Source organism: Lathyrus oleraceus, chromosome 6, assembly GCF_024323335.1.
Source record: "Lathyrus oleraceus cultivar Zhongwan6 chromosome 6, CAAS_Psat_ZW6_1.0, whole genome shotgun sequence".
Lineage (NCBI taxonomy): Eukaryota > Viridiplantae > Streptophyta > Magnoliopsida > Fabales > Fabaceae > Lathyrus > Lathyrus oleraceus.
Window position 1 is genome coordinate 186525599 of NC_066584.1, and position 12086 is coordinate 186537684.

Genomic DNA, 12086 nt, shown 5'->3' on the forward strand with positions numbered 1-12086 from the left:
AACCAAACTGCTAAAGCATACTACACACTAAAGAAAAGATCAAGAGGGGTGGACCTATCTCAGTCATACTTGTATCGGTTCATCTAACACAAGGTCATTAATGAACCAATTAGCCTTAAGACATTAGAGATCTCATTGGTCAAATAAGGAAATGGGAAAGAATAAGGGTGAAGATGAAGGGGCGAGGAAGATAGAAACACAAATTGACCAAGGGAGGATTTTCATCAAATCAAAACCACCCATTCATTTTGGGAGATGAAATATACATTTCATCAATCCCCTAAATCCAATAGTTTTGATCCAACAAAAGTCAAATCAACCTTGACCAAGGCCCAAACAGAAAGTCAAACATCACAAGACCATAAGAATGGCTCAACATAATTTTTACACATTTTATAAATTAAAAATCAATTTAAAAAATGAATTAAAATACAATTTATTTGGACAAAACCTAAAATCTCTTCAAAAAACCAAAAGAATGGCCAAGAGATTTATCCTAGGTCAAACAAGATCAAAGGGCCTTAGACAAAAAAATTCATAATTTTTGAAAAGTCAGAAGTATTTTTAAACAATTAAAAATATGCACAAAAACATTTAATTCATGAAAAATATCAAAATCAATCCAAAAAATAATTTTAATTCAGAATATGGAAAAGAAAAATATTTAAATATTTTTGGTGAAAGTCCCATATGTTTTGGATTAAAAATAAAATTATTATGAATCAAACAAAATAAAAGGATTAAACATAAAATCAGAAATTAAAATAAAAATAGAAAAAACAGGGGCCATCAGATCTCCCTCATTAATTGAGGTGGCAGATCTGATGGCCACACGTGCGCGTACCATGGTGGTCATCAGTCAAAGTACGCGTGGTAATCAAAAGCAATGGTCCAGATTATAACATCCAATCATGATCAGATGGCCAAGAGGTGTGCCAACACACCACCGAAGCTAGGGCTCCAGTCATCTTCTCTGATGACCTCCACCGAACTGGTCCAACTTCATCTCAATGGAAATGAAATACAAGGACACTATTTCAAAGAGAAAATGCTCAGGATCACGAATCTGGCCTCAGTTTTCTCCATTTCCAAGTATATAAAAAAATACATGGATTTGAATTTTAAGGATCATCAACTGAGTTGCTTCGATTTGACCTCAAAGCAACTCAATCTTGTTTCCTACATTGGTAGAACTTGAGCAAACCAAAAATCACAAAGAATGGTGGAGAATTGAGAGAGAATTGAGAGAGAATTGAGGAGATGAAAATTCTGGAAAATCACCTTCGAGTAGGCTTCAAACTTGCTTGATCTTGCTTCCAATTGGCACTTGCTTGACTTCAGAAGCTTGTGGGAATTGAATTGGATCAAGGAAAAGCTTGGACTCTTGGATTTTTAATCTCAAAACAGAAGGAGATTTGAAACTCGATTTCCAAATGAAAACATTCAAGATTATCCTCTAATGGTGAGGGTTTGGATTGCATGTTCAAAGCTTGGTCCAGGTCCCTCTAATTCTGAGCAATGAGGGTCTTATTTATAAGCAAGGCAAATTCTTTCTACACATTTCCAAAATTGACCAAAAATAGAAATTCACTTGCTTGCTTGCATGGGCGTGTGATAGGACTATCAAATGATGTTATCAGGTCCAAAATCCTTCATGTGCAATGCTAAAATCATGTCATGTGATCATGCAATGGAGATTAAAATGTGAACGTGAATTTCATCCAAATGAACCCTTGAAAGGAACCCATGCGCAAGTCCTCCAACTCTTGGCCAAATTAGATGATCTTTGACTTTTTGGAAAGGTGAGATAAAGGGAAACAACTTTATTTTTGGACACTTTTCCATTTTAAGCTTGTATCATGATGAGTTTTGAGGTGGAATTTTGGAAAATCAAACATATTTGAAAATTTTGTAAGTACCAACTCAAATGTTCACTTCTTCCACCTTGAATAACTTTTGCTATGAGCTTAAAATGGAAAATGCTCCTTCATCAAAGTTGGAGCTCTTTCAAACCTATTAAATTTGGTCACAAATTTGACCTCATTTGGCTTTGGCATGAAGTAGTTATGCATTTTAGAAATTGAGGAAAATCACTTGTTCAATGGTAATGACCCAAAATGACCTATAATATTTTCTCTTGGCACATGCATTTGAAAGTTGAACTTTAATTTATTCCAAGAATAAATGTTGGATAGGACATCTTTAATTTGATCATAAAACTTGAATGACTTTCATCGCATAAAAAATGAGCAAGTTATGGTCCTTGGAAGTTGACCTCCTAACTAGGGTTCAGATAAAATGACATATAATCTTTCACCATACAAAATGACTTTCCAAGCAAAACTAGCTATTTACTTAAAGATGAAAGTTGTTTGGAATGTAATAAGGAGTAATATTTCTCTTGGATTCATTTTCATATGACAAATATTGTAGGAGATAGGGTCTAGGGAACCCCAGTTTTGACCAGTTGACTTTCTCTGGTCAACCACCATGAACCCTCTTGCAAACTTGAAATTCTCTTGATATCTTAGACTTATGGAGGATCTTATATGCATAATATTATGTAATATGAAGTATCCTTTGAAATATTTGATCAAATGATGAAGAAACTTGCTGAGGAAGTCACACAAGATACCTACATGAATTAGGGCTTCTAAGGCAAACAAGCTTTAAATTATTGATGAATTCTTGATCAAAATGATGAATGAAGATCAATGTGATCCATATATGATGTCTAGAGTCAATGTGAACCATATCATGATTAGTCTCCTTGCATTGAGGGTCTCAAACCCTAGATATGAGCTTGGTGAGGCATTTGTGGGTGCACACACTACCTACAAAAGAAACAAAGCTATATATAGACATATTTTTGGTATTTTGGTTAGTAAACAAAGAAAAACAAAGTATGATACAATCAAATATGCATGGTGACCTCTCCCAATATAAAACCAATGATGAGGGGTAAGGAGGATACCAAGGTGTGATCCCAAAGCTAATGCATATGATGAGATAGCATGAGGGATCTTAGGGTCAAAATTGGGGTCTTACAGCCACCGCACTTTTATTGTTCCCAAAGGAAAAGGGAAAAGTACGAACAACACCCAAAGATACGAAGTTTTTAAATCAAAACTAATAAAATGTCAGAGATTACATGTAAAGGGGTTGGTTACATAGAGGGAAGGTATTAGCATCCAAAGTGTCCTAGGTACTCCTAGGGAGCCCTTTTTGTGTGCAAGTGTTTTAGTTGAAAATATGTATACTAAAAATATAGATTGGTGGGATGGGAAAAGAATTCAATTATTATATTTTTGTGTTTGACAAGACCTTCAGTCTTATGCCTACATACCAACACAAAAATGAGGAATCAAAACCCCGAAGTTCGTGGTAAATATTTCAAAGAAATTGGTGGATTAAGTTTAACAAAAGTTTAAAGATCTTTTATTATCAATGGGAGAATACTCTACCAAACATCCACCAATAATGAATGAATTACAACACTTAAGAGGGAGGGCTCCAACTTGGATTCAATCAATAAGTATGCCACTAACCCCTAATAAATGGAAAGACTTATAATCGATATCATGGAATTGGAGGATTATATCTCAACCATAGATAACTCAAATCAAAATACTCTCTTGCAAAAGCTTTAAAAGAAAATGGAACAAAGTAGCCAAATACTTAAGTGAGGTTATTAGTTATTTTTGTCTTTTTGAAAGTTAAGTCAATATGATTAAGTTTATTTACAAGTTTGATTATGAAAGTGTTTTGAAAATCTATGGCATAAGGCAAAAGTTTCTACTCATTAAAACAACTCTAAGTTGAAAACACAAACAAAGAAGGTTTTGAAATGAGGGAGAGATTTTAAAATTTAAGAAGGAAAGTAGGAGATGAATGGACTATCCTAGACAACAAATTTCAAAATTTTAGAGTTGAAAAGATCTGACCAATGAGATGCAATCCCTAAGACAAGAATGATAGATAGAAACCCATTTCCTTTGGGCTATTGAGCCAGCAACAAGTATAAGGAACATCCAAGCAATTAATATGAAGACCAAGGCATCAAATAAAGATAGTCATAAGATACAAGCAAGCATTCCAATAGCAAGCAGTCTTCAATGTCTTCAAATGTATTAGATGAAATATTCCTTGTGGCAAACTCATAGAAACAATCATCAGAAATCAACAATAATAATAGTATAATAATTTAAGCACATAGACAAAGTAACAGATAAACCAAGGGAAATCTCAGGACTTGCATCAGATGAAAAGCACAGTCAAAGTAACTCAGTCTCAGATAATGGCATTGGCCAAGTCCTTCAAAGCATGAGGATGTCGCCTACTCTAAGTCCAAAAGTTTAGATCAAGTCAAGGGTAGAGGGTCAACAGTCCATCAACATATTTCTTAGCATTTTGTTTGTTATTAGGTATTTTAAGGTCCTAAGACTACGAACAGAACAAAATCACAAGCACGCAATATATCCAATCACAAAGATATGGCTCAAGTGAGCAAAGTGAAGAGGATTGAAATATGAACATCTTGCATTAAATGTAAATGGCAATGAATGATAAAGGTACTAGAATTTAAATTTAATTAAGTAAATGACATTAAATATAAAACAATAATAGAGTAATGTTAGTGAAATGTTAGTGGAGAATTCAACTGTTTAAGTCATTCTTTGGAGAACACTCAACCATCCATTCACAAGTATGAAGACATGGACCAAGCCATCATCTATGAGAAGTGCTCCAACTTGAATAAATCAACAAGTATGCCACTAGCTCTCATAAATGGAAAAAAGGTCAAGTCTTTACACAATGCCATGAATAATGGGAGACTTACAATCTCACTTACATGAATGATATGCTTTTGGGTAAAAATTTAGCTCTATGTTAAGCAATCGTAATTGGCCTTATGTAGAAGTCATAACTATCTGAGGTCGGGCAATAAAGATATTAGTGTTAATGCATGCTAGAGACATGGTACAAAGAACCAAGCTCCTAAAGCATACCACACAAAAAAATGGGATGGACATATCTCAATCAAGCTCATGTTGATTCATTTGACACAAGGTCATTGACGAATCAGCTAGCATTTGATTTGTAGAGAAATCATTGGCCAATGATGGTTTGGGAGAGAAGAGGGATGAATATGAATAGGGAAAGGGAAATAGAAACCCAAATTGATCAAGGGAGGAATTTCATTTGATCAATAATATTCGTTCATCTTGAGGGATGAAGTGTACACTTCATCAACCCCCTAAGTCCATTAGTATGGATCAAATGGAAGTTCAAATCAATCATGATCAAGCCCAAACAGAAGATGAAACAACACAAGATCAACCAAATGGCTTAACAATATTTTTAAAAAAAGTAATTAAAATTCAATTTAAAAATGAAATAAAATTCATTTTAAAAAGGGAAAAACCTCAAATCCCTTCAAATCACCAAGTAAATAGACAAGGGATTCATCCTAGGTCAAACAAGATCAAATGACCTTAGACAAAATATTTGAGAATTTTTATAAAGTCAGAAGTATTTAAAAATCTTTAAAAACAAGTCAAAACTATTTAATTCACAAAAAATATCAAAATTAATCCAAAAAATGGTTTTAATTATAAATATGGAAGTGGAAATTATTTAAAGTTTTTTGGGGAAAACCCCATATTTTTTGGATTAAAAATTAATTTACTATGAATTAACCAAAATAAGGCAATTTAAAATAAAACCAGAAATTAAAATAAAAAGGGAAAAAACAAGGGTCATCAGATCTCCCTTATTAATTGAGGTGACAAATCTTATGGCCACGCGTGCGCTGTCCACGATACACTCAAGTCAACATGTTGCAACAATGGTAATTCAAACCAAGGGTCAAGATTAGAACGTGGGAAAGGATCAGATGGTTGGGACTGATGCCAGCACACCACTGGAGCCCTAGCTTCAGTCATCTTCTCTGGTGGACCTCACCAGACTGGTGCACTAAAAAATTTCACCAAAATGAAAGATCCATATACCGATTTAAATAGAAAATGATGGAAAGCATGAATATGACCTCTATTTTTCCCAATTCTCACTATATAGAGAGATATGTGGAACTGAAAAATGAGGTGGATGAACTGAGTTGTTTCAATTTGACCTCAAAGCAACTCAATCTTGTTGCCTACATTGGTAGGACTTCACACAACCAAAGATCAAGAGAAATGATGGAGAATTGAAAGAGAATAGAAGAAGGAAAGTTTCTCAAAATTCACCTTTTGTTTGCAGTAATGGAGCTCGATCTCACTTCTTTTGCTTAGCCTTGCTTCTACCAACTTGCAGGAGATGATTTGAATGCAAAAAAGGCTCGAACCTTTGGAGTTTCAATTCCAAAACAGAATGGGAATCAAAACTCGATTTCAAGAGAAATCCTCAAGGTGCTCTATCAATGGAGGGTGGGAGTGTTTGCAGGTAAAGCTTTGGAAAAAGATTTCCAATTCTGAGCATAATGACATGTATTTATAGCCTTGCGAATTCATTTCCACACACTTTCAAAAATTTGTCTAAAATAACAACTTGGTGTGCATAGTTGCATGAGCATGTAAGAAGGCCCAAATGATGATGGAAATGAGTCCAAATTCATTCACATGTGATGTTGAAAGCAATTCATGAGGCCATGAAATGTTGGTTGAAAATTGATCATAAATGTTTCCAAGTAGGGTCATGCATTGCACCCATGTGCAAGTTCCTCGTAACAAATCCAAATGCCATGATCTTGGATTCTTTGAAAAGCTAGCATGAAGGGGGGAAACTTTGATGTTGAAACTTTTTTCATTTTGAGCTTTGATCATGATGAATTTTAGTGTGGAAGTTGGAGGGATCAAAGATAGTTGAAAGTTTTCTAAGTTAAAAGTCAAATGACCATTTTTTCCACCTTGAATAACTTTTGCTATGAGCCTCAAATGACTTTGGTTCCTTTCTAAAAGTTGTAGCTCTTTCAATCCTCTTCAATTTGGTCATAAATGTTACACCATTTGAATCTTTCATGAGGGAGGTATGGATTTTAGAAGTTGAGGAAAATTGCTTGTTCAATGATGATGGTCCAAAATGACCTATAATGTTTCCTCTTGGTACATGCCCTTGCAAGTAAAATTTGAAATTTCTCTAAGAAGAAAAGTTGGATAACACGTATTTAAATTGATCATGAAACTTGGATGGTCTTCATATCATAAAAATTGAGCTAGTTATGGTCCTTGGAAGTTGACCTTCTATCTAGGGTACATACAAAATGACCTATAATCTTTCACCATAAACAATGCCTTTACAAGTAAAATTAGATTTTGATTCCAACATGAAAGTTATTTGGAATGTCATAAAGAGTAACGTTTCTCTTGGAATAATTTTCATATGACAAAAATTGTAGGAGATAGGGTCTAGGGAACCCTAGATTTGACTAGTTGACTTTCTCTGGTCAACCTCTTTGAACCAACTTTCAAACATGAAGTTATTTTGCTCTATGGGGTTCATGGAGAATAAAATATGCTTAATATGAAGTAAAATTGAGTATCCCTTGATATCTTTGACCAATTGGTGAAGAAACTTGTTGAGGAAGACATGCAAGATACCTAGATGAATTAGGGCTTCCAAGGCAAACAAGCTTCAAACTCTTGATGAATTCTTGATCAAAAGGACAATTAAAGAACATAGGGATCCATATATGATACTTATAACCAATGTGAAACTTTGATAACTTGATTCCCCTGCACCGAGGGTCTCAAACCCTAGATATGAGCTTGATGAGGCATAGGTGGACGCACACACTACCTACAAAAGAAATAGCACTACAGTGGACATATTTTTGGTATTTTGGTTAGTAAACAAACAAAAAAAAGTGTGATATAATAAAATATGCTTGGTGATCTCTCCTAATGCAAACCCAATGAATGAGGGATGACGAGGATACCAAGGTGTGATCCCAAAGCTAATGCAAATGATGAGATGGCATGAGGGAACTTAGGGTCAAATTTGGGGTATTACAGTTCCGCATAGGACATAGGAATTGGATTAAATTGTGCTTGTCTTTGTACATGGTTCTATTAATGATTATGTTGATGGGTATGTTGTTGAAAACATGGTTGATAATTTGGTGCGTGTTGAACAACTAGAATAGGATTAATAATCGGGGGTAACTGGCGCCACATGCTGATGACGTCGGTTGCTTCTCGGAGATCTCCTATGCTTTTCTTGTGAAATAGCATTAACATCATGTTCCTTCTTTTTGGACAAAGCATTCCCATATTTCTTGGAACTTCCAGATGAACCACTCTCTTCCACCAATCGTCCCTCACTGAGAGCACTTGCAACCATTCTGTCATAGTAAAACAGACTAAAAGTCTTCAAGAAAATCTTTGTCATCTTTTTCTCTTCCAACAGAAGACTGATTGGCGTGGAAATCTTGCGCCATCTTTGGACATACTCTTTGAAAGTTTCCTTATCCTTTTGCAACATAGCACATAATTGATCTCGGTCCGGTACAATGTCAACATTATACTTGTACTGACGAACAAAAGCTTCTTCTAAATCGTTGAAAGTACGAATCTGGGTGCTATAAAGTCCCTGATCACACTGAATCACACCGTGTTTTTGACTCGGATTTCACATGTTTATTAGGTCTTTATTATCATTTTTCTTGTGTTATGCTCTCTTTTATGTTGTTTTCAGATATTTAGCTCTTTCGGGACCCTTTTAGAAGAAACGAAGCAAAAAGACCAAAAATTAGGGTTTTTCGGCAAATATTGTACACATGGCGTTACACATGACGGCCGCTATAGGAGAAGCCATGACTCATCAGCCCTCAACCAGGAGGCAACTGCCACGTTCCCATGAACTTTCCCATTTCCACACATGGCGGGCGCCATGAAGGGGTGGCGGGCGCCACCTTGTAGTTCACGTTCCCACTAAGGAGAAGTTGAAGGGCATCATGGTCTTTACAAGCTGCTAAATTCCTCTATAAATAGGTCGTTCTAGTTCATTTCCAAAACATCCAACTTAGTTTACAACACTAAGACTATATTTATCATTTGTAAAAGCGGTAATCCGTCACATCGAGGGGTTATCGCACCTTAGTGAGATTGAGTTGGAGCACTTTGATTTTGCTGTCGTCTTTATGTTCAAAGTCAAAGGTTTATTTTCCTTGTACCAGATTTAAAGCCTCAGTTTGGAGCAGGTTCTTATTTAATCTCTTTTATTTATTTTACTTGTCATGCTTTACTTTATTTAATTTCTTGCCACGCTTTACTTTATTTAATTTCTTGCTATGTTTTACTTTATTTAATTTCTTGCTACGCTTTACTTTATTTAATTCCCGTCATTGCCTTTACTTTATTTAAATTTCTCACCATTATCGTTATTGCTCGTTTTAATTATTTTACACGCTTTACTTGTTCTTTACGCCTTACATTCTAAAACAACTTTTCATCATGATCAATATGGTTGTGTTTGTTTGTATTACCATGTCTGGCTAAATCTTTTAAAGGTTAGAATGTATGGATCGCGGTTAAAGAGATGTTTCACATATTGAAACTGTAGAAATGCTTTAAAGGATGTTTTAATTTTTAATTCGAGTTATCTGAAACAAACTTGGTTAGTGTTAACTACTCAAGGAGTGCGAAAGCACATTGGCTTAGTTAACTAGGATTTTTTATCACTTTAAGGAAAAATGATTTTTGAAACTGTTTTCGGACGCGTTGATTGATTTAAAATCAGGAAACTCCTTGGGTAAAACTTTCCAAATCAAAATCACTTTTCAACTAAGTTTACGAGTCTTATTTCTTAAAAATAAGTTTACTACTTTAGCGTTCTGCGCACCTTTTATAAGTGACAATAAAAGGCCTTAATTTAAGGGTAAACTCGGTTCTGAATACGCGAAAGCAACAGTTCCTATTAAATGGATTCTTTTCAAGTGTATAAAATATTGCCCCATAAGTAGTTCAATTTAGACAATCGAAACATCGTTTAACTGACGTAAAATACATTCAAACCTGTCTTTATCTGCACTGCATTTATTATTTTCTTTATTTACTGTTTTTTTGCAACATCAATATCTCTTTTATAACACATTAGATAAACATCGTAATGATAGTAATCGATAGATTGACGATTTGGTCTCTGTAGGATCGATATTCTTTTATATTACTCTGACACGATTCATGCACTTGGGAACACAACGATCAAGTTTTTGGCGCCGTTGCCAGGGACCAACTTCGTCAAATTTCGTACCCTGTTGTTACACCATCTAGACTAAGGCATTATTAGCTAGTAAATGCGAAGAACCCGTAGTATCGGAAATTTAGTAGATCCTTTAGCGGAACCCGAATGTTACACTCGTACACGCCTGAATTAAGAAAGTTATGGCCGAGAATCGCGACCGGAGACCTCTTAAGGAATTTTCCCAACCCTCTGACGAGGAACCTAGTTCTAGTATAGTAAACCCCCTTATTCCTGCCAACAATTTTGAACTAAAACCATCTTTACTGCAATTAGTGCAATAAAACCAATTCACGGGTCTCGCTACTGAGAACCCAAATCAATATTTAAAAGTCTTTATCCAATTGGCCGACACCTTTAAATCCAACGATGCTTCACCTGATGTGATTCGTTTAAGATTATTTCCTTTCTCCCTCAGAGATAGAGCACGTTCATGGTTAGATTCACTTCCAGCTAATTCAATAACTACCTGGGAAGACCTTAGGAGAGTATTCCTTGCTAGATATTTTCCCCCCAGTAAGACTGTTGTTCTTAGAAACCAAATAACTAGATTTACTCAAAACCAAGGAGAATCACTTTTTGAAGCTTGGGAGAGATATAAAGAGCCGTTAAGAGTCTGTCCACACCATGGCCTAGAACAATGGATGATCGTTCATACCTTCTATAATGGACTCCATTATAACATAAAGATGAGCATCGACGTTGCCGTTGGTGGCGCGCTGATGAATAAACCTTACCCTGAAGCTTGTCACCTAATTGAGGATATGGCCCCAAACCATTACCAATGGGGAACTGAACGAGAATCAATAGAGAAAAAGGAGACCCAAGGTGGAATTCATAAGATAAGCTCTATGGACATGATGCAGGTGAAAATGGACGCTTTAGCCCTTAAGGCCGAACATATTTCTACAAACACTAACACCGCAGCGGTAGTCCATACAAAGTGTGAACTTTGTGGATCTAAAGGACACGAATCGGCGGAGTATAACCTTTTGAACGACCTGAACACCGACCAAGTGAACTACGCCCAAGGTAACCCATTTTCAAACACCTACAACCCTGGATGAAAGAATCACCCAAATTTTTCCTATAAAAACCATAACCCTATCCAAAATTATGCACCTCAAAAACCACAAGGTTATCAAGCCCAAAAACCAAATCAACCTATGCAAGTTGTGCCTCAGAAGTCTAACCTTGAGAAGATCATGGAGAGCTTTATATCAGGCCAAACTCAGCAAAATAAATAATTCCTAAACCAGAACATTCACGTAAACGAACTAATAACGCAATTAGGGACCAAGGTTGATCAGATAATCACTCACACACAAGATGCTTGAAACCCAGATCTCACAGGTAGCACAAAATCAAGCCCCATAAACTACACCTGGAAGACAATTCCCTGTACAATCTTAACCAAATCCTTGAGGGCAAGCTAACGCTATCTCATTACGAAGTGGGACCGCTTACGAAGGGCCTCATAACCCAGCAATGAGCGAGTCCAAAGCTTCTAAAGAAAATATACCTACAAACCAGGGAGAAGAACCGGTGGAACCCAAAAAACAAACCGACCAAGAAGGAGAAGCCAAGGATAAAATTTACAAACCACCACCCTCGTACAAACCACCAATCCCATATCCGCAAAGACTTAAATAAACCAAAATCAATAACCAATACCAAAAATTTATAAAAGTAATAGAGAAGCTTCATGTAGAGATTCCTTTCACCGAAGCTATCACCCAAATTCCATCTTACGCCAAATTTCTTAAAGACATCTTAACCAACAAGCATAGGCTTGAAGATCCCAAACCCTTGGAATGCAATTTTATTTCCGAGAATAAACTTGCTAA

The 12086-nt window shown here is 35.7% G+C and overlaps 1 non-coding gene across 1 annotated transcript; it reads right to left on the bottom strand.

Moving 5' to 3' along the window:
• Positions 1–10766: 10766 nt before the first annotated feature.
• Positions 10767–10873, bottom strand: LOC127099390 (small nucleolar RNA R71). The gene has a single exon (XR_007793896.1). It is a non-coding gene; the product is annotated as a small nucleolar RNA R71 (small nucleolar RNA).
• Positions 10874–12086: the final 1213 nt, after the last annotated feature.